The sequence below is a fragment of the Triticum dicoccoides genome, chromosome 4A (assembly GCF_002162155.2).
Source record: "Triticum dicoccoides isolate Atlit2015 ecotype Zavitan chromosome 4A, WEW_v2.0, whole genome shotgun sequence".
Taxonomy (NCBI): domain Eukaryota; kingdom Viridiplantae; phylum Streptophyta; class Magnoliopsida; order Poales; family Poaceae; genus Triticum; species Triticum dicoccoides.
Genome location: NC_041386.1, coordinates 675160907 through 675184311, shown reverse-complemented (window position 1 = coordinate 675184311; position 23405 = coordinate 675160907). Strand labels below are relative to the sequence as shown.

Genomic DNA, 23405 nt, shown 5'->3' with positions numbered 1-23405 from the left:
TGCTTTGAAGCGCGCTGCTGGTAAGATTCTGTATATAAGGTTTTCCCTAGTAGTAGTTATCTCTTTTTTGTTTGTGTTGAGACTTGAGATCATTTTGTCATTAGCTTTAATTTTCTTGTTCAGTGCCTGTGGCTTAGGTGGAAAGCTGGACAAGGATATTGAAATGTTTACTGCTGCATAAGAGCTAGGCTTACCGATTGATGAGAAGATATACACAGATATGCTTAACTTCTATGGAAAGCCTGGTTGGTCCATCCTATAATTTGAAGACGAATCAATGAAGATTACCCTTTTCATGTTCGACGATTTTTTTTGCCACACACTCTCATTCATACTTTTCAGTTCAGTTTCTTCAGGGAGGCACCTTCACTATTCGATAGAATGAATGAACATGGTATTATGCCTAGAATGTATTCTTCTATAGTGTTTGACTTCTGAAACTACAGTTACCTGACTTGAGATTGACAACTGTGGCCTAACTTGCAAATGTGCAGATCAGTTTTAACTCCATGATAAATGCATATGATGTCTTCGGGTTGCATGATGAAACAAAGATTATGTTCCAGGAGGTGCGATCACACGGTCACGTTTCCATCTTGACGGCGTACCTCACATTGGCCAGGGTATACTTAGCGTAGATGCTACTCCAAAGCTGAGGAAGCCATCCGAATAATGCTGAGTAGTGTCATGACCCCTTCATGCTCTCATTCCGGCCACCTCATTTTTGCCTTTCTGAAGGAAAGACCACATAGATGATGTTGGAATTGTGTCAAATATATTGTACAAGGTAGGCTCAATTGGACTTTGAGTTGTCCTGTCTGTAGATAAGGTAAGAATTGTGTGACACTTGTATCCTAGGCATCCAATATAATATGACGATAGACACACGATGTAACCTATGCCAACATAATAACATAGGCACGCAGAGGGAGCCGACACCATGTGCCAGCGTCCGGGTGGCTGGTATGAGGTATTGTGATGATGTCATGTGAAGGAGCGCACGCTGTCACGCCCCAGAGGTTGCTTGTTTCTCGATGGATCCACTGCGTTTCTCAGACTGTTCTAACAAATGATATCAGAGTGAGGTTCAAAAGGGCAGTGGGTGTTGATCGTGAAAGGTGAAAGGTATTTCTCGAGTTCTGCAGGAGGGATTGCAATTCAAGTAGACGAAAATTGGCGATATGTGATTGTCTGGTTCATGGTTTCCTATCAGGGGTGATCTAAGAAGTAGATGTACTTGGCAGTTGTGATCTTCTCGGGAAAGCGAATAAGAGCGAGACACGTGTGCGCATGACAGAAGCAGGCAGATAGACATCAGCAGCAGCTGAGTTCATGGCGGCGGGTCAGTTCGATCTGAGCAGAACACGAGTAGCGGTGCCCACTGCCACTAGTTGCGTCTGAGGGCTGCAGGGTTGGATCCATGCGCAAAGCCAAGACGGCTTGTTATCAAAACACAACATATAAATACAATGGCATGCCAGGATGAAGATATAGATGGAAGCTACTGATATAAGTTTGGAAGCTACAATATTTAGGTATCTGTAGCTTCCATCTATATTTTTTTTGAAAAAGAGAGTAGCTTCCATCTATATGGAAGTCATATAAATGCTGATACATAAATCCACTACAATCTTTCCACTTTGTGACTAAATCAAGAGTTGTGCAGCCCACTTTAGAACATTAAAAACAGGCACATGCATTTGCTCGAATTAATGTATTGGAGATTTGTACTTGGTAATGTTTGAGCTAGCTACTTGCTCGAATTTATTGCTGCAAGATAGGCGGTGTGGGGGGAATACATCCTCATATGTGCACGCTTCTGTTATTTAGGGAACACGTTTCTACTCATACATATTTAGGGAACACGTTTCTGCCCCATCAGTTGGATGTGTACATGGTGTGAAGAGAGCATGTTCCAACCTGCATCTACTTGGATTGTCACAACCGATTAAGCATTTTCCATGTTTGCACGGTTAGATGAGAAAAATCATGTAGTGACAAAACTAGTTTGAGTAGATCTTGAGAATGAGGGAGGAGCGATGATATCAACTATGGGCTGAACGAGCTCCGTGGAAGCCACGCTGCTTTTCCGCTGAGATGGTGATGGGCCGGCAGTATCGGATGCAGGATCCTCATGCCGCTGACATGGGCTAGTAGCATGCTGGCTGGTAAGTGCCTCTATATGCTTCTGTTGCAAAGCTACTATTTCTTCTACCTTCTGCAGCCGATTAAGTGACCTCCATCGGTTGGATCTGTACATGGTGTGATGTGAGCATGTTCCAACCTGCATCTACTTGGATTGTCACATTCGATTAAGCATTTTCCATGTTTGCATGGTTAGATGAGACAAATCATGTAGCGATGAAACTAGTTTTGATTAGATCTTGAGAATGAGGGAGGAGCCGTCATATCAGCTATGGGCCAAACGAGCTCCGTGGAAGCCACATTGCTTTTCGGGTGAGATTGTGATGGGCCGGCAGTATCCAATACAGGTTCTCCGTGCCGCTGTTATGGGCCGGTAGCGTGCTGGTTGGTAAGTGCCTCTATTTTCTTCAGCTGCAATGCTACTATTTCTTCTACCTTCTGCAGCCAGTCTGCATCCTTTTTCTTTTTTCTCGCTTGGCTTCTATAAGTTTCACTGCAGCCGGGAAACCCAAACCAATTCTGCCAGCGCTAAATCTGAATGCCTTTTACCTATTAGAATTTTGATTACTGTTGTATTTCTGTATTGTCAGCTTCATTTTGACATTTGAACTATTTGTTTCTGTGCCCCTAAAAAGGTGGATAGTCAGCTGTAGATGAATGACAGGTGGTTAGATAACGTGCAGTATCATTTGTTTCAGTACACTGCTGCTTAAAGGGTCTGCCAACTTAGCTAAATTATTATCACTTACAGTTTGTAACCAGTACATAGACACATTCATGTACATTTGTAGTTTTGGTGTATGGTGTTCTAATACATTGAATGCTCACATGGCAGGCTATGACAAAACAATCCACCATGTAGGTGGTACGGACTCGATAGATGATTGAGCGTGATGAGATGGAAAAAAAACTGCATAAGCTTGCAAAAAAATGGAAGCTCCACGATTGAAGAGGCCTTCCAAAAGCGCCTTCAGGAAGAAAAGATCCTTCATGAGCAAGAGCAGCTGGTTTGTCTTTACTGTTATTTTGTTGTTTACAAGATGTATATTATATTTGTTGGTCGCGTGCTCACATTCATTATGTATTTTTACTTGGCAGAGAGAGATTGAGCTCAGCAAGCAACACCACATGGGTGACTTGCAGGAGAAAAATAGGCTTTCTCGATTGTTGGAGCATAAGGTATGTATCCTTCTTGCAACTGCATTGAGCAGTGCTGATTCTGTCCTTGTGGTAGTCAGAGAATGCAATTGTGTGCCTTATCATGTTTTTATTCGTAATCAGCTTTCCATTACTTTCCAAGCTTATAAGTAATATATAGTCCATTTTTCCACAGAGGGAATGTTGAGTATCGTTGTTGCAGTGATTATACTTTCTTCCCTACTTGAATGGTTTTTGTTTTGTTTGGACAATATTATGTGTTTGCCTATCTGCTGATGAGGTTAAACGTTCTCAGAATGGATTGCAGATGTGTTTAACTTGTTTGGTTGATTAACCCCAGAATAGATAGATTTAAATTCAACTTGTATTTCAGCATATAATATTTTTAGTTTATTCCTTCATTATATGGGCTTTTTTCAGCATGTATTTGTTTCCTTCTCAGAAGACTACCTTCCTTCCATCTTGTTAATCATTTCAAAACTTCCCAATTCAGAATGCTTTCCAGGAAAGAATTGTCCAATGCCGTTAAGCTGAGTTTAGTAGCCTCAGGAAATAGAGGGAAGAAATGAATAGTCAGTTGATATCTTCAAGAAAGCGTGAAAGGGAGATTGTACGTAAATTGATGTATTGTCTGAACAGGGAGGAACAATGGATCCAAAGGGTGCGCGAGGAAGAGGAGGCCAGAAAAAGTGAAGGTTAGTGATTCCAGCTTTACTGGTTTTTAGTGCTAGGGCCTTCTTATTGTTGTTGGTAACTTGTGAACTAGACTTATTATTTATCTTATCATCAAGTATTACTTATTGTTGGCAATAACACCACCTCATTGATTTGCAGAGGAAGAGAGGAAAAAGAGGGAGGAAGCGCAAATGAAACTCAAACTTGATGCCATTGCAGCAATTCAGAGAGAGAAGGAAAGGGAGGTGGAAAAGAAGAAGGAAAAAGAGAGACGAGAGGCTCTCCTACGAGCAGCAGACCCACCTGATGCGCACCCTGCTGCTTCCATGGCACCACCAGCCGCTCCTGGTTCTAACAAGTTCGTCCCGTGGCACAAACGTGCTGGTGAGGGTAGCAGCCAGAGGACGGCTGTTGCACCTGAAGCTGCAGTCCGTTGGGATGCTCGCCACGATGCTCCTCATGCACGGGAAGTGCGTCCCCTCCGCCAGGATGTGCTCCCGGAAGCAGACCGCTGGAGCAGCCATGTTGTGCGTCCCCTCTGCCAAGATGCTCCTCCCGCACACCAAGAAGCGCCCCTAGCCTAGCAGCCAGATGGTGCTCCTCCAGCTGGTTCTACTACTGACCGCTGGCGTCCTGCTGGTGGATCCAGGCCCTCTGCAAATTATTCATGGGCTTCTTCGACCACCGGCTGGAGGAAGAACTGAACTACTGAAGCATCCTGCCTTGAATTGCATGCGTTGTGCCCTGCCAACAGGTTGAGATTTTTCCAGTTCGTTGAATTTGTCTGTCGCGCACCAAATTTTGTTCATACTCATGGACTCTTCTTCTAGGCTCCCTTCGGTTGCACCGTTGAACCATTTTGATGTCGTTTTGATTTGATTTTTGAGACACTACTCGATAGTACATGACATGTTGTTGTTTGTTATTTTTAACAAAAAGTTGCCTTCTTCCAAAATTTTCGGGTGTCGTGATGTTGCCACTGTTTGTCATGATATTGCAAGCAAAGATGGTTGAACCTGAAGGGCACATTATGTTTCATATAGTTTATCGCTCAATAGATTTAGCATCACTACTACCATAGTGACGAAAACAGTTGAATGGTTTTTTGCAATTAAATTCATGAAGGCCAAGTTGGGCAGAAAGATGTTTGGTGCCTAGTTTAATGATTTGACGGCATGTTATATTGAGCTTGGATATATACAAGTCTCAGTAAAACTAAATATGATTTAAAAATAAGAATAGTACATGGGTCTTCTAGACGCCATTAATTCTCTGTAATGGAAACGTTAGCGCTTGTGTAAGCAACATAACTCACTGACAGACTAGGAGAGTTTGTACGTTACAGCTGCATTACTGTGTTAACGGGTAAGCATATCACATGTCGTATCTGAATTTATATGTTGTTTCTTTATCAGTAGTAGCAATGTTAAGTGTAGAAGTTCAAGCTTTTGTGACCCCGGGCAGCACCATTAACGATGAGGCCGCCAGCAAGCACAACAGCGGGACCAGAAGCACCATTTGGCACTGGCCGGGGAGCTCCATGGCCATGGGTGACATGGACTGGGAGCAAGAAATTAAGCTAACCAGCAAGTAACAAGCTTTTTAAATGCGGTAGGAGGGGATCAGGCAGCTTAATCATCTCCCTTGTCCGTCCACTACGATGATCTGTTGAACTGTGTAGAAAGTGTTTATTTAAATGTTAAATGATCGGAGAAGATGTCTCTGTCATGGATTTGGGTCCTTAAGAACGACCACATGTCAAATGTTACATGTTGCAAACCAGAAATGAATTCCCCTCAAAAAAAGAAGAAAGGAAGCGGGCGTGCCGTGGATGTGCGGAGCGTGCACGACGTATAGCAGCGGAGATCCCTTCATGTCGAGGCAGTAGCGCTGGGTAGAAGGACCGAGCCAGGCTTCCACGGTGTACCACGCCGAGGAACACTTCACACCGGGTTGGGGGCCCTGGGTAGAAGGACCAAGCCAGGCTCTCATAGTGTACCACGTGAGGAACCCTTCACACTGGGTTGGCGTCCCTGAGTAGAAGGACCAAGCCAGGCTCTCATGGTGTACCACGCCGAGGAACATTTCACACCGTGTTGGCGGCCCTGGGCAGAAGAACCGAGCCGAGCTCTCATGGCGTATGACACCGAGGATCCCTTCGTGCCGAGGAGGTGGCCCAGGGATGAAGACCCATGCCGGGATGGTGTCGAGCTCCCACAATGTTCTGCTATGAGATGATCTTCTCGTTGGGGTGGTGGCCCTGAGTGGTTAGTTGGACTGGCGCAGGTTGATGCAGCGACAATGGTGGCAACGACCCTGTGCGCGCAGGTTGGGCGTCTAGTGGCGGTGCGACGAAGTTTGGCAGTTGTCAGCGTGCTTCCGGCTCCCGATCGATGACAGGGCAGGGTGTAGCAGTGTGGGCGAACATTGGGGCAACGACGCCGAGGGCCTGTTGGACATTGCAGGTCGGTTCAGGACGGTGTGGATTTGCAATAACCAGATCTGTGCAATGGCATGGTTGCGTCCTGACAACCAGGGTGATGGTCTCTGGTGGGTATTTTTCCCACCCATCTGCTAGAGCCACTCTGGCCTAGCGTGGAGAACTAACTGGCAGGTGTGACTGCCGGAAGATCCTACGTCTAGATGGTGTCTGGAAATCCTTGTTTTGGCCTTTGCTAGTCGGGCTCAGCGGCGGCGAACTTGCATTGTTATCTTGTTGAAGATGTTGTCCCCGTAAAAAAACGACAAGAGGTTGTTTATTCCTTCTTAAGGCCTCGTTTGACACGGGAGGTTTTGCGAGGTTTTAGGAGGGGATTTGGGAGGATTTGGTGAATCCCTCCCTTTCACCCAATCTCCAAACCCCTCACATACCTCTACTATTTGGTACAGAGGGATTGATACACATGGTTTGCAAAATTACTTTACTATAATTTAAAGTGCAATTTTTATAACTTCAAAAGCTCACAGAAGAAATGTGCTTGCAACAAAGGTGCAACTAGATTATGCATTATGCAAAACAAAAAACAGGCTCACATAATCTGTTACTAGTACTATCAACGGCTCAAATGAAAATGGGTACATGCATACATGCGACGGTCCAAATGAAAAACATGATACATGCCACGGCCCAAATTTAAAATACAAGATGTTCGGTCAATGAAATTCAACGGCCCCTCACAACATAAACGCATCTGTCGGTGTGCTAAAATAGGGGCGCTCTTTTGTACCCCTTATTTGTGCACGGGCTGTCAGAGCCGCACCCACGACCACACTTAAGCATGGCAGAGACGGGAAATCAAAGCCGCGGGACGGCCAAAGCAACGCCAAGACAGAGGCATGAAGAGCAACAAGGCGAGGTGGTTTCCCCCGGCAAGATCCTAGCCGGGGCGACCTCCATGGCCCTGGCAAGAACCTTGCCAGGGCAGCCTACCCGACGCCAGCAAAGCACGTCACCCTTGAGCCCTGGTTCCTCCAGTGCCATCAACCGCGTGGGGACCAAGGCTTAGGAGGCGCCACCATGGTGGCATGTAGATCTTTGTGAAGACAAGGATAATACTTCAAATCAGAAGAGTAGAAGACGACAAACCTCGGCGAGATCCTTGCAGAGGAAACACAAAAGACCACCGGCAAGACCCTTGTCGGGGACGTCCGCGAGGCCACAGCCGGGCCCGCACCCGTCAAGCTTTTGGCACCGCTCCCATGCAGCTGCCAGCCCACCAGCTGGGCAGGCACCCGCGTGTCGACGCAAGGCTTCTCGGCCAACTCAGTGCATGCCTACGTGGTGGCATGCAAATCTTCCTGAAAGCCCTACCACCGCGCCACCTCAGCAGCCAGCCAGCCTACATGGCACCACAGCCTCGCTGGCCCAGGCGCGTGTCGAGGCAGGGCGAAGCGGCGGTAAAGTGAAGGGGACACGTCAGGGGCGCATTAAATGCACTTTGTCCCATAATGGCAAGGGATAGGCTTAATCACAGTACCCCGATGCCACCTCCTGTGTGCCACTGTGGCGATCCCCTTGCCTATAAAAGGAGGCCTGAGGCATCCAGGAGAAGGATTCAGACTCTGGGACAAGTTACGCTCATTGTAGCTAGTTCAAGAACCCCAAGAACACAAATATACGCATCAAAGCAGGACTAGGGTATTACGCATCTCTGCGGCCCGAACCTGGGTAAACGACCCCCGTGCTTCTACTGACTGTTGATCCCGCTCTTCTTACCACCCAGCGCCCCGCAACCGCAGTAGGGATCCTTGTGATCCCATAGGTGTCGTTTCCCACCAACATCATTGGCACGCCAGGTAGGGGGCGCAGTAGTGAGCATCTGGTTTAGCAGCTAGGAGCATAGCTCTTCATCACCATGGCTTCCAAGGGAGAAGGCGACCAAGCGAGCAGCCCCGTCGGTGGATGCGGCAAGCATTCGCGCGACGAAAGAAAAAAGCTAAGTCATGCAAAAACATAGAATAATTCCTTTTTATATAAGGTTATCTTCCTCGGAGATCTTTCCTCTGTATGGGAAACCTGCACGTAGTGGGGCCCTTCCGTTATTGGCAACACTCTTGGTCTGTTTCGAGTCCGCTCAACAGATCGAGCGGCTGCGTCGAGAGAGGCACGGTGGCCTTCTGCTATCGGCAACGCTCTCGCTTCGCCTCGAGTTCGCTCGGTAGTTCGAGCGACCACGCTGAGAACGGCAAGGTGGTTCGCACGGCGGCAAGCAGACCCTTCCGGCCGCTAAAGGATTCGTCCTTCGAACTGCATCGGTTTGGGTTTACGCGCCGGCATGCCTACCTAGTAAGCGTAGGGTTGACGTACAGAGAAAGGTTAAACAGGGAAATAACATGCATCATATTAAAAGTACTACAGAGTTATATTAGACCAATTGTTGCTGCGGTTCTAACTAAAGATGTGAGTTGTCTTGGTCATGAACCTGCAGCGGCAACAAGAAACGGGATGCCTAGTCCCGGCACTGGCCCTCCAACCTCTGGATTCCGCCGACGCGGCTGATGATGGGCTCGATGTGCTCCTTGATCCCCGAGAGGTCTGCATCGCCCGGCAAGCTGTCCAGCGTGGCATCGAAGTCGAGGTCGGGTTTCCAGTATGCCATCTTGGTGAGAACTTTGGTCATGGCACCCTGGCAAATTATCCGGGACTCTTTGGCCAAGGAGCTTGCCCGGTTGGAGTCGAGCCGTTCCAGGGCACCAAGAACGCCCTCGAAGAATAAGGTCAGATTGGCGTGGGGGCGTGTGCCCGGTTCCAGGGCATACATCACTTCCGGCATCTTCATGTCGGCCAGCTGCTTGGTGATCCTGTTGGCAACGTCAGCGAGGCGGTCGGTCCAGACTTTGTCGCCCTTCACGGAATCTGCGTGGTTGGCGGCGGCGTTCTTCCGTAGTTGCTTCTCCTCTGCTAGGCTCTTGGTCAGGGCTCCTTCCCGAGTCTGGGCCTCCAAAAGCACCCCCTCAAGACCCACCAGCTTGAGCTTCAGGTCCTTGATGATGTCGTTGGATGTGGAGAGCTGCCCAGCCTTGCTGAGGACCACGGAATGCGCTTCGACCAGAGCCTCGTTGAGCGTGTTCTTCTCCGAGAACAGCTCCAGGATTTGCTTCGTCAGGCCATCCCGCTCCGCCTCCAGCTCATTGACCTTGTTGTCGTGGGCCATGGCCGGGGCATCGAGCGTTTCCTTGTGCTTGTGCTCCAGCTCTTGGGTCTGCGCCGCGGCAAGCTTCTTGACCTCCTCGTCCTTGCCGCGGAGCGTAGCGGCAAGCGTAGTCTCACGGGCGGCAAGATCCTCCTCCCGGGAGTTCAGCTCGGCCTCGCGCTGAGACCGGATGGCCTCGTCCTTGGAGGCCTACTCCCTCGCCTCCTCCCGGGCATTCTCAATGTTGGCCTGCTCGTCTTTGGTGGCCTTCAGCTCCTCATGGGCCTGGCGGAACCAAGCCCGCGCCTCGGCGACGAGCTCCGCAAGGTCTACTTCCACATTGTGCGCCACCGCCTCCTTGGACATCGCCTTGTCTAGACGGGCGCGGTGGAGTGCCTGAAGCTTGTTGTAGCTGGCACTCATGACCTGGAGGAGCCGCTCCTCTTGTGTGCCGCTATCGGCGCTCGGCTCGTCGACGACCTCAAGCCCGGCGGTGGCGAGCACTTCATCGTCAAACACCTCCCCCTTGGATGTCGCCCTGGTGCTTGCCGTTCCTAGGAGGTGAACGAACACGTCGTCGCTCACCTTCAGGTACTTGCCTGAGCTGGAGGCAGTGGACGAGGAGGGTTAGTCGTCAACCGCCTCCTCCTTGGCAGAGGTCTTGTCGGCCTCCTCCTTAGTAGCGCCCTTGCCGGCCTCTCTGGCGGCGCCCTCGCCGGTCTCCCCGGCAAGCACCTTTGCGGCATCCTCGGTCGCTCCCTTGGTGGCCTCCTTGGTGGCAACCTTCTCAGCCTCACCCACGGCGTTTGTGGCAGCCTCCTCGATGATGGTGTCGGTGTCCCCCTGGTCTGCCGGGGGGACCTGGACGCTGAAGGAGGAAATAAGGCAGGGCCAAAGCCAAGGGTCAGGAGGAAAGAAAGAAGAGCAAGGGAGAACGAATGACTCACCCGTGCCAGGCTGGGAAGATGTGACCTCCTCCCTGCCAACGTCTATTGCCGGGGTGGAGCCGCCAGCGCCCAAGTCTACCTCCTCCTCCGTGCGCATGGGCTCGGTGTCGGTGTCAAAACCGGCGGATCTCGGGTAGGGGGTCCCGAATTGTGCGTCTAGGCGGATGGTAACAGGAGACAAGGGACACGATGTTTTTACCCAGGTTCGGGCCCTCTTGATGGAGGTAAAACCCTACGTCCTTTTTGATTAATATTGATGATGTGGGTTACAAGAGTAGATCTACCACGAGATCAAGGAGGCTAAACCCTCGAAGCTAGCCTATGGTATGATTGTTGTTCGTCCTATGGACTAAGGCCATCCGGTTTATATAGACACCGGAGAGGGCTAGGGTTACACAGAGTCGGTTACAAAGGTAGGAGATCTACATATCCGTATCGCCAAGCTTGCCTTCCACGCCAAGGAAAGTCCCATCCGGACACGGGACGAAGTCTTCAATCTTGTATCTTCATAGTCTTGGAGTCCGGCCGATGATGATAGTTCGGCTATCCGGACACCCCCTAGTCCGGAACTCCCTTAGTAGCCCCTGAACCAGGCTTCAATGATGACGAGTCCGGCGTTCATATTGTCTTCGGCATTGCAAGGCGGGTTCCTCCTCCGAATAATTTATAGAAGATTGTGAACACCAGGATAGTGTCCGGCTCTGCAAAAATAAATTCCACATACCACCGTAGAGAGAATAATATTACACAAGATCAATCTGCTGACGTATTCTGTGGCGTGACGTCACACCACTTCCAAGCCTTTACTCGAATTGTTTTTATTGTTCCACCTCAGCGCATTTAGCGAGGCGGTTTCCTTGGCACGTCTTGTCGAAGCAGAGATCGTGTTCCCCTTATTCCGGGATTCCCATCAATATGGACGTGGGTAACCCAACCGCGCCATTGATTGTGATGCTTGGGAGATAAGCGAGTTTTACCAGGCTGGTGGGGACGCGTGTTTCTGTCCGCCCATATAAGGGGATAAAGATCCAACCCTTTTACCCGAGCTCCAGCGCCCAAGCCCGCACATCTCACCTCAACCTTCTCCAACTATGTCCGGAGCAGGAGGCAAGTGGATGGCCTCCTCCGTCACGGAGGGGCAGATCCAGAAGCTGCGCAACGCCGGATACTTGTCCAGCGACATCGCGCACCGGCTCCCCATCGAGGGAGAGCTCATCCCCACCCCCAAGCCCCATGAGAGGGTAGTATTCCTTCCCCATTTCCTCCGCGGACTGGGCTTCCCGCTCCATCCCTTTGTTCGGGGGCTCATGTTCTACTACGGCCTGGATTTCCACGATCTGGCCCCGAACTTCATCCTCAACATCTCGGCGTTTATCGTCATGTGTGAGGCCTTCCTCTGCATCCAGCCCCACTTTGGATTGTGGCTCAAGACCTTCAGTGTCAAGCCGAAGGTTGTGAAGGGCAGCCAAGCGGAGTGCGGAGGCACCATGGTGGGCAGGATGTCCCACGTTACGTGGCTGGAGGGCACTTTTGTGGAAACCATCAAGGGGTGGCAATCGGGGTGGTTCTACATCACCGAGTCGCGTGACCCCGAATGGTCAGAGGCCCCCGAATTCCAGACGGCTCACCTCCTGGAAAGAGAGCGGCCGGATTTGGGGCGATTCGGAGGAGCTGACCGGACTCCAAGCCTATGTCCAAAAGCTGGTGGACAAGAAGCTCAAGCTTGTCAACGTAGTCCAGGTCATGCTCATCCGCCAGATTCTCCCGTGCCAACGATGGGGCTTCAATATGTGGGAGTTCGATCCGGCGCAGCACCAGACTTTGAATGGCTCTTCGACACTACGTACGAAGAGGTCTGGAAGGTGTTGTTCAAGGGCGCCGAGGCTCCCGCATCCGCTACGGAAGATCGCGGATTCAGCTTGGAGCGTCCAGCTGATGAAGTAAGTTATTCTGTCCTTTAAGGGACACTTGTTTTCCATAGTTTGACTCTATGCGGGATCTAACCTCCCTTTCCTTTGACAGGACTGGCTGAAGAAGGCCGCACAGGCTATCTATCCGGCCCCATTGCCAGAGGACCCAGCGGACGCCCGTTTAACGGGGCTACTGGCTCCGGCACCCCACGTGGTGCCCGAGAAGAAGGCCAAGAAGAAGGCCACGGGGACTCGGAAGAGTTCTCGTTTTCGGGTGCTATCGGATGATGAATCCGAGGCCGACTCCTCCCACCAGGGCGAGGAGGAGAAGAAGGAAGCCTCTCCCCCAGCGGGGGGAGGGAAGAAAAGGAAGGCCTCCCTAACAAGGGAGGCCGAAGGGTCCAAGAAGGGAAAAACTCTTCCCCCAAACTGTTCCGCCAACGCCAGTGATGACGACGAGGACTGGCCTCCAAGGTCCAAGCCTCTGGCGAGATCATAAGTATCTGGACTCTGAATAACTTCAAGGTTTTCGTTTTCCGCCACATTATGTCTTTCTAATGCCGCATACAACCCTGCAGTCCGCCTAAGGATGATCACCCCACTTCGTCGAGCGGGTCCTTAGGGGCGTCGGATATGGATTCTCTTCCGACTGCCTCCACCGCCCGTGATGCGGATGATGCCGAGGTGGGATCCCAGGAAGGGACCCACCAGGAGGAGAGGGCCTCAGAGGTGTCGCAGGACAACCTCCCGGACTTTGCACCGGACTCAGCCCCGGAACCCACAGTGGCTCCGGAGTCCGGCGGGCGACCCCTTCGTAAGAAGGGCAAGACCGCGACGCCGGCTGCCTCCGTCCAACTGGAGGTGCCGGATAATTTGCTGGAGGCGCTCAACGGCGCCTCCATCGAAGAGGAACACCGCACTGTTATGAGTGCGGTGATTCAGAAGGTTCAGCTCGCCAAGAGCGGGCTGACCGAAGCCTGCAGCAGCCTTCTAACAGGCTTTGAGGTAAGAATTTCAATATATGTAAAATGGTACCGCATAGACAGTAGCCCCTGATGCTCGGTTCGGTGTTCGGAAAGAAAAGCCGGACGGAGGATCTTTAGAAAGATAAACGCAGTAGTCATGAAAATATGTCAATATGGGATTGCAGGTTGTGCCGCTGACCTCCGCCGCACTGACTACGGAGGTCAATACTTTGAAGGAAAACCTCTAGCGGTCCGAGAACGAGCTCGGCCGTGCCAAGAAGCAGCTCGAGGAAAAAGAAGGTGAGTAATACCTTATGAAAATTGTACCTTATAGAAAAGGATTTAGTTGCAAGAAAAATGACAAGGATAACTTGGGTATTGCAGGGGCCACTAACGAGGTGGCGACCCTGAATGAGGCGGTGGCCGCGGCCAAACGCAATGCGGCTGCGGAGCGCACCGAGCGAGAGAAACAGGAGGCGCGGGTGGCGGAGGTACAGCAAGAGTTCCAGGCTCTCGTGAAGAAACATGAGAGCCTGGAGCGGGACTCGAAGACTCGAGAGTCTGAGCTTGCAACGGCTCTTGAGAGTGCCAAAGCCGCTAAGGCCGAAGCCTACAAGGCCCTCCAGGAGATCGAGGCGGTAAAGAAAATAGCAGCGGGTAAGGCATTTTTCAAGCAAAGTAAGCATGTGAGTGTTAATTACCTGTCGCTTACCCGAATTCGGAGCTCTCCAGGAGCGTTAGCAGATCTTCCTCGCAGCATGTCCGATGCTGCCGCATTCTACCGGGCTGAGGAGGGGAGCTCGACGGAGAAGGTCTTCTGGTCTCAGTATGCTGAGGCCGGACATCCGGTGCCCCTTAGCGACCAGCTGAAGCAGCTGGTCGAGCTCCACAAGGCGGCCGAACAGGCCATGAAGGGCCTCATAGTTCGGCTGTGGCCTAAGGAGGCTATGCCTGGGAGCTACTTCGGCCTGGTGAGGAGGATGGTGGATGCGTGCCCGTGGGTTGAAGTTATCAAGCGCTCCGCCTCTATTGAGGGTGCCCGTCGGGCCCTTGCCCGCGCAAAGGTGCACTGGGGCAAGATGGATGCCCAGAAGCTTGTGACGGACCCCCCACCAGAGGGCAAGGAGCATCGCACGCCCGAGATGTATTATAAGAGTGTGCTGATGGGCGCCCGCACTATTGCGGGTGAGTGCTCCAAAGATGTAATATTTGAGTAGACTCGCATTTTGTTATCCTATGCGCTGAAAACTTGGTTCATATGCGCTAAGCAACGCTTGTTAATTTAAAATATTACCTTCTGTGCGGCTGTTTATCAAATCTGAGAGATGGCAAGTCGTCGGCTTCAAACCCCATGCCACGAGTGCTGGGGTGTTCGGTATCAACTCGAGCGCTCTTGTTCCCATTTTTGGATCCATCTAGGGAGGCGCTCGACACAACGAACAAGGCAACCGGACTTATAATGCTTGAACACTCTCACTTAGCCATAGAATTCTATAATTTTAAATTTCGGCGAAGCCCCTAGTCTTCGGAAGGCCGAATTTGGGGCGCTATCCACGCCTTGGCCAGACAGTATCCGGCTCCTCGCTCTAAGCGGCATAAGTCTTTAAGGACTCGCAAAAAACCGCTTGAACAGCGGCCGACTCTCGCCTCATCATGACGGTCAGTTTTAGCTTTCTCCACTGAGGCTTTAACCCAGCTCAACTAGAGCGCAATCGCAGTGGTTCTCCCGGTGCTACCTTAGCCGATATAACGGAACGTAAGGTACCAAAACATGGGAGCCGGGCAAACCCAACTATTGACCCAAGACATGATTCGGAGCCGATGCATATAGTGCTATAAGTTCGGGGTGCCGCACTTGTGAAAGTGTTCGGACTCATCACACCATGATTCGGGGAACATAAGCCGCTGATGTGTATTAGCTGTACCAAAGTGTACGGATGCGATATGCTGTGAATGAACATACGTATGAAAATGAAATGCAATTATAAGCAAAAAAGGTGCTGCATTGTTTTATTCAATAAGTGCTACTACGAATGCAGAACGATACAAATAGTGCGATAAGCAAGGTATGGGACTGTTAAACATGTCCCCCTCCAGGGGTAGGCTGCAGATTGGTGTATAAAAATGCTCGTAACGGAGACCACCTGTATATTCGTTGTAGCCTTTATCCTTCCCTGGCTGTTGCATCGTGAGTTCGGCAGATCTGCTACCGGACAGGGCCTCTAACAAACGCAGTCCTGTGTGTAAAAAATAAAAGGTAAAAAAGAAAAGAAAAAAGAATGACACACTTGAGAGCCCCTGGTGCGGTTGAGCCGCAGTCTGGGTTTATCGTGGTCGTGCCCTCTCCCCATGCCCATGGTATCTTCAGAGCGTAATGGTGTACGCGAAGGACCTGCTTTAACGTTTCGCAGGAGCTGGGGTTGGGGCCGCACTGCTACGCGTGCTCGTAACGTGCCAGGTGGTCTTGTTGTAAGTTACTCCGGGCGCGCTTAGCTGTGTCCGGCCGCTTAAAGGCCGGACTCGAGAATTGCCTTAAGAGGCTGCATTGCACTTCTGCCGCGAGAGCCGCTGTATGTTCCTCCGTCCGGAGAGAACGTTCAGTGTTTCCGTTGACCGTGATGACTCCTCGAGGGCCTGGCATCTTGAGCTTGAGGTATGCGTAGTGCGGCACCACGTTGAACTTTGCAAACGCAGTACGTCCGAGCAAGGCATGATAGCCGCTGCGGAACGGGACTATGTCGAAGATTAACTCCTTGCTTCGGAAGTTATCCGGGGATCCGAAGACCACTTCCAGTGTAATTGAGCCTGTACAATTGGCTTCTACACCTGGTATGACGCCTTTAAAGGTCGTTTTGGTAGGTTTAATCCTTGAGGGGTCTATGCCCATTTTGCGCACTGTATCCTGGTAAAGCAGGTTCAGGCTGCTGCCGCCGTCCATCAGGACTCTGGTTAGGTGAAATCCATCGATGATTGGGTCTAAGACCAGTGCGGCGAATCCACCGTGGCGGATGCTGGTGGGGTGGTCCCTTTGGTCAAAAGTGATCGGGCAGGAGGACCATGGGTTGAACTTCGGGGCAACTGGCTCCATCGCGTATACATCCCTGAGTGCACTCTTCCGCTCCCTTTTGGGTATGTGCGTTGCGTATATCATGTTCACCGTCCGCACCTATGGGGGGAAACCCTTCTGTCCTCTATTTTTCGGTGGTTGGGTCTCGTCCTCGTCATCGCTATGTAGCCCCTTGTCATTGTTTTCGGCAATTAACTTGCCTGCCTGCTTGAATACCCAACAGTCCTTGTTGGTGTGGTTAGCTGGCTTTTCGGGGGTGCCGTGTATCTGGCACAAGCGGTCGAGTATTCGGTCCAAATTGGACGGACCCGGAGTAGTTCTTTTGAATGGCTTTTTCCGCTGACCGGGTTTAGAGCCTCTGAATCCGGCATTGACTGTCGTATCCTCAATATGATCGCCGTTAATGCGGCGTTTGTTTTTGTTGCGACGTGGCCTGCCATTTCAGTCCTTGAACTCCGGACTGCCAGAATTTTTGCTGAGGTTGTTGCTGCGTGCTAGCCAGCTGTCCTCACCCGCGCAGAAGCGGGTCATGAGTGATGTGAGGGCTGCCATGGATTTCGGCTTTTCCTGTCCCAGGTGCCGGGCAAACCACTCGTTGCGGATGTTATGCTTGAAGGCCGCGAGGGCCTCCGCATCCGGACAGTCGACGATTTGGTTTTTCTTGGTTAAGAACCGTGTCCAGAATTGCCTGGCCGATTCGTCTGGCTGCTGAATTATGTGGCTTAGGTCATCAGCGTCTGGTGGTCGCACATAAGTGCCCTGGAAGTTATCAAGGAATGCGGCTTCCAGGTCCTCCCAACTCCCAATTGACTCTGCTGGCAAGATGTTGAGCCAATGCCAGGCTGGTCCTTTAAGCTTGAGGGGGAGGTATTTGATGGCGTGAAGATCGTCACCGCGGGCCATGTAGATGTGAAGGAGATAGTCTTCGATCCAAACCGCGGGGTCTGTTGTGCCATCGTAGGATTCAATATTGACGGGTTTAAACCCTTCAGGGATTTGATGATCCATTACTTCATCTGTGAAGCATAGTGGGTGTGCGGCGCCTATGTACTGGGCGATATCACGACGGAGCTCAAGGGAGCTTGGTCTATTTTGTTTGGCCCGGCCGGTCTTACTGTGTCCGGCGCGACGATTGTCGTCACGTATCGTGGGACGCCCACGCGATCCATAGATCGATCTTGATTATCTTGCCTTATCCTCCAATATATCTCGCAAGTCCGGAGTGTTCCCTTGTGGCCGTGTGCTTTTAGAGCGATGCCGGGGTACGGGTTTGGTGAAGGGCCTAGAGGCCACTCTGTCACGACCACGGGGTGGTCGGTCAGCCGTATTGTCTCCTGGTGATGCGGGTTGATAAGCCTCCTCCTCTAATCGAGGGAGCAACTTGCGTTTAGGGTAGCTTTTGGAGTGGCGTTCGAGCTCATGCTCTTCGGCCGCGAGGACTTCAGTCCATCTGTTGCTGCTTTTTCTTGAGGCTGTTCGCCGTGGCCATAAGCCTGCATTTAAAACGCTCTTGTTGGACGGGATCCTCAAGCACGACGAATTCATCGTCGTCGAGGCTTGCTTCGTCTCCGGAGGGAGGCATATAATCCTCTACCTCTTCTTCTGCCGCTCTCTCATGAGGGCTGGCGTCTCCGTCCTCCTGTGCTGGATCTTGCTGGAGCGGATTGTCTTCGGCACTGTCCGGTGTATTATTGTCTCCGGTGCCGGAGTCTTCATTCTTGCTGTGGCGGGATTTAGAGCGGCGCCGCTGACGCCGGCGCTTGGGCTGCTTTTTGGAGGGGTCATCCTCCTCTGTTCCTTCGCCATTCCCATGTTTTGGGATATCCACCATGTATATGTCATACGATGAGGTGGCTGTCCAGTGCCCAGTGGGTGCAGGTTCTTGGTCGTCTCCGGCATCATCGTCCATACCGTCGATGTCCTCGGAGTCGTAGTCTAGCATGTCGGTTAAATCATCGACAGCGGCTACCAAGTGGGTGGTGGGTGGGCTTGAATTTCTTTGTCGTCCGCATCCCAACCGTCCTGACCGCAGTCCGGCCAGGGCTCTCCTGATAATGAGAGATATTTTAGCGAACTCAAGATGTCGCCGAAAGGTGAGTGTTGAAAGACGTCCGCTGCAGTGAACTCCATGATCGGTGCCCAATCGGATTCGATCAGGGCGGGCGTGGGAGGTTCGGAGTCCGGCGAGGAGTCCGGCACCTTGGAGTCACGAGCTTTATAAGGGACAAAGTCAATGTTCGGCTCTATCGCCGTAGAGGTTGCAGCCCCCGAGGCGGTGTCTAGGCATCCATCCTCGATCTGCGCGGCCGGCTCCGAATTGAGGATCGGAGCGGGCTCGAGCGCGGCCTCCAGGGTACTGTCCGGTGGCAGAGCTAAATCATGCCCGACGTGACAGTGCGGCACGCTCGGCTGTCGCTCGAATCCGTCGAAGATCAAGTCCCGGCGGATGTCCGCCGTGAAGTTGAAACTTCCAAATCTGACCTGACGGCCCGGGGCGTAGCTTTCGATCTGCTCCAGTTGGCCAAGCGAATTGGCCCGCAGTGCAAAGCTGCCGAATACGAAGATTTGTCTGGGGAGGAAGGTCTCACCCTGGACTGCGTCGTTGATGATGATCGAAGAAGCCATCGAGCCTATCGGCGACGACACAGAGGAACTCTCAATGAAAGCACCAATGTCGGTGTCAAAACATGCAGATCTCGGGTAGGGGTCCCGAACTGTGCGTCTAGGCGGATGGTAACAGGAGACAAGGGACACGATGTTTTTACCCAGGTTCGGGCCCTCTTGATGGAGGTAAAACCCTACGTCCTGCTTGATTAATATTGATGATGTGGGTTACAAGAGTAGATCTAGCACGAGATCAAGGAGGCTAAACCCTCGAAGCTAGCCTATGGTATGATTGTTGTTCGTCCTATGGACTAAGGCCATCCGGTTTATATAGACACCGGAGAGGGCTAGGGTTACACAGAGTCGGTTACAAAGGTAGGAGCTCTACATATCCGTATCACCAACCTTGCCTTCCACGCCAAGGAAAGTCCCATCCGGACACGGGACGAAGTCTTCAATCTTGTATCTTCATAGTCTCGGAGTCCGGCCGATGATGATAGTTTGGCTATCCGGACACCCCCTAGTCCGGAACTCCCTCACTCGGTATTTGGCGCCCTTGCTGAGGACGCCCCTCGAGGCGGTGTGGTCGATGGGGGCGGCGTGGTGAGGGAGACCCTTGGTGGCTCCTCTTTCTACCGTTCTTCTCCTGTAAACCGTGGGAGGGTCAATGACAAGAGAATTGGGCCCCAACAAGCATTGGCAAAGGTTGGATGGTGAATTTATGCTGGGGGCTGAGCCGGGGGCTACGCCGCGGGCTGTTGTCCGGGCTGCTCTCCACCACCAGCGGTGCCTTTGAAGTACCCATCGGGGACGGACTGCCTGTCAGGGCTTTGGCCCTCTTCACCGCCCGCTGAGCCAGTGTATCCGTCTCCCTGTGAGAATAAGTCAAATCAAGGAGGGCGGCGTGATTAGTAAGGATGGAAACGGCGAGAGGCGGAGCTTACTCGTCCTCTTCCTCCTCCTCTGCTTCTTTCCTCTTCCCCCCGGGCTGAGGGACGAAAAGTCGAAGCCGATGTCCGTGCCAGCACCTACGAGGGGAGGGGGTAGCGAAGGGGTCCGGTAGCGTTTAGATGAAGAAGAGGCGGGCGTCTTCTTCTTTGCCCCCGTGGTCCTCTTCTTCGCAATCGCGGCCTCCTTCTTCGCCGACGTGGCCCTCGTCACGCGCGCGGCCACCCCTGGAGCCCCTTGCCACAACACGGCCTTGCCAGGCTGGACCGGCTCATCAGAACTGGCCCGACGCAGGACATGTCTCTTCTTCGGGACCGAGGGGTCGCCGGCCCCGGCCTCCTCTTTGGACGACTCCTTGCCCATGCCCCCAGCAGGGGGGCTTCAGTGCTCGCATCGCCCGCCTCCATGGCGAACCTCACCCACTCGGCGAGTTCCTACTCTTCTGTGGCCATGGCGGCCTCGTTCTCCACACCACTGGCGTCGCCGGCAAGTTTGGCGAGCTCCGCCTCCAGCGCTCTAGCGGCGATGTAGTCCAGCTCTTCCTGGGTGGTGTCTTGGATGAGCGGCGGCTCATCATGGTTGAGTTCTTCGACCAAGTTGGCGAATAATTCTTCCACCACGCACGCCGGCTGCTCGACCCAAGCAGGGTCGAGACCGTGCACGTTGAAAACCGGCATCATGTCGAGGATTTCGGCCCGCCGGGAGTTGTTGCTCAGCGGGACCACTCCTGGTGGCAGCCCGAACAAAGGAATGACCCAGCACCGTGAAGTTGTTCTGCCGGCAGGTACGGAGCCGCATAATGTCGGCCGCATTCCTGAAATCCCGGGACGGCCTCCCCTTGTTGTGTACCGGAGCAATCCAACGGCGGATGAAATCCGCTGCAATCATCTCGAGGGTGAGACCGGCCTCGGTGAGGCGGCGGATCCTGGTGGTGCCAATCGACAACTTCTTATTGTTGGGGCCGAGGTCGCTCCAGTTCGCGCCGCGGGGCAGCGGCTCCCGACGAATGCCCCGGCAAAACTCCGGCGGGTCCTCCTCCATGATACAGCACCACCGGCTCCGCTACTCTTCCCACCTCTCCTTCGTGGCGCCATCTAGGTATGCGCCCCTCTCCTGGTTTATCGGAATACAGGTGACGGTCCCAGAGAGAGCACCCCCAGGTTGAACGCGGGGGGAGAAGTAGTGGCGGAAAAGCGCCGTGCGGGGCATCACCCCGGCGAAGCCCTCGCAGAGGTGGGCGAAGCACGCCAAGCACGCCACGGCATTTGGCGTGAGGTCTAGCAAGTGGAAGCCAAAGGTGCGCACAATATCATTGATGAAGTGCCAAAAAGGGGGCAGAGCCCCGCAGAAGAAAATGTCGACGAAGAATGGGTACCATTTCTGGCCGCCCTTCTTGCAATCTGTGGGGAGGGCGCGCGTGGCGGGGTGCGCTGGCGTCGCCGCCCCCACAATGGCTTGTAGTAGTCCCTGAGCTCGAGGGCGTCGACGGACGACGGGACAAAGTAGGCGGCCTTCGACCGCCGCGCCGCTGCCTTGCTCTCCAGCGTCTCCTTCTCCCCCGTATCCTCGGCCACGCCTTTGCCCTTGCCAGATTTGGGCACCCTGGCGGCTGGGAAGAGAGCGAGAAACTGGGGGCGGTGGGAAGCACAAGTGCCGCGAGCAAGAGGTTGGAGAGGAAGAAGATGGGGACGGCGATGGCGAGATTGGGGAAAGGCCAGGGGTAAATGAGCCGCGCACCCGCAATTATTCCTTTTTATGGGGAAGGCGCGGGCCGCCTCTCTTCCCATTTATTGCGACATGATGCATGCCTGCCGCGACCACCCACGCATGCCCCCCACGTCACGAACGCCCCCCATGTTGTCCATTCATGTCATGACCGGTTTTCCAATAAAATGCTTATTGAGAAACCGATCTTTTTAGTCCAGTATGAGGAAAACTCCTCCTGACTGGTAGACAAATACTTGAATACAGAAGACCAGTAGCATCAAATGTATTACAGGGTTGAGCTGAGGATGCTCAACAATTTATTACAAACAGGCCAATATTATACATAAGGGCGGTTATGACACAGTGATGTGGTGACATGCTACTAGCTCGAGATAAAAGTGGTGGTGGATAACTTGACTTCTAAACTTGCAGCTCATCGAGCGTCGAGGTGAGGCTCGATGAATTTATTTCTGGGGTGGCGGAAGCGGATATAATACAGTGACCAAATGCAGGATCGCACGGGACTGACTGGGACTCCTCTAGGCGTCGGACTCGCTATCGAACTCTTCATCCATGAGATCGCCTTCATCAACATCTGGCCAAATCAACAAGCCAGGTGAGTACTTTGAAAGTACTCGCAAGGCAGTTCGGACAAAAGATATAACAAATGCATGCATGAATGCGTCGTGAGCAAAAAGATAATAATGCTCACTCCAATAATAAAATTTTGCATGACATGATAAGTAAAACAAATAATTGAAAACCGATCGGATGTCTGGAGCGACGCCTCGAAAGGTAAACAAAATAAAAATTATGCTGCAGTCGGGCGTCTAAGCGACACCGCATAAAGGTCTTGTACTGAAAAGTAAAAGACAAGCATGCCACAGTCGGACGTCTGGGCGACATCGCAGAAAGGGCTTTGATTTGAAAATAAATAACAAGCGTGCCACAGTCGGACGTCTGAGCGACATCACAGAAAGGGCTTATATTGAGAATAAATAACAAGCGTGCCACAGTCGGACGTCTGAGCGACATCACAGAAAGGGCTTATATTGAAAATAAATAACAAGCGTTCCACAGTCGGACGTCCGAGCGACATCACAGAAAGGGCTTATATTGAAAATAAATAACAAGCGTGCCACAGTCGGGCGTCTGAGCGACATCACAGAAAGGGCTTATATTGAAAATAAATAACAAACGTGCCACAGTCGGACGTCTGAGCGACATCACAGAAAGGGCTTATATCAAATATGAATAACAAGTGTGCCACAGTCGGATGTCTATGCGACATCGCAGAAAGGGCTTATATCAAAAGTAAATTAACAGGTTATTCCATCCACAAGAATAAACTTTTAACCGGACTTAACACTCATGTATTCCACCGGAGTTTTGTCACTGGGACTGACATTTGACAAGATGAGATGAATACATCACTTGGACATGTACAAGTTGATTTAAAGCATTTGTGACTCTGCAGAGTTTGTACTAACTATTCATAGCCAACGGATTTCCGTAGTCACGAAGGACTAGTTCCGTTTACGGTATTTCGGTAGAAACACATTTAACCAGTACACACCCACTCCACCTCACGATGCCAGGAATCACCCTAGACAACGTCCAAGGTCACAACCTCGAATAGCATGGGA

General features: G+C 52.0%; 1 long non-coding RNA gene across 1 annotated transcript; it reads left to right on the top strand.

Annotated features, from left to right (window-relative positions):
* Positions 1-2988: 2988 nt before the first annotated feature.
* Positions 2989-3823, top strand: LOC119289686. The gene is made up of 3 exons (XR_005141579.1): positions 2989-3152; positions 3244-3324; positions 3797-3823. It is a non-coding gene; the product is annotated as an uncharacterized LOC119289686 (long non-coding RNA).
* The last annotated feature ends 19582 nt before the right edge of the window (positions 3824-23405 follow it).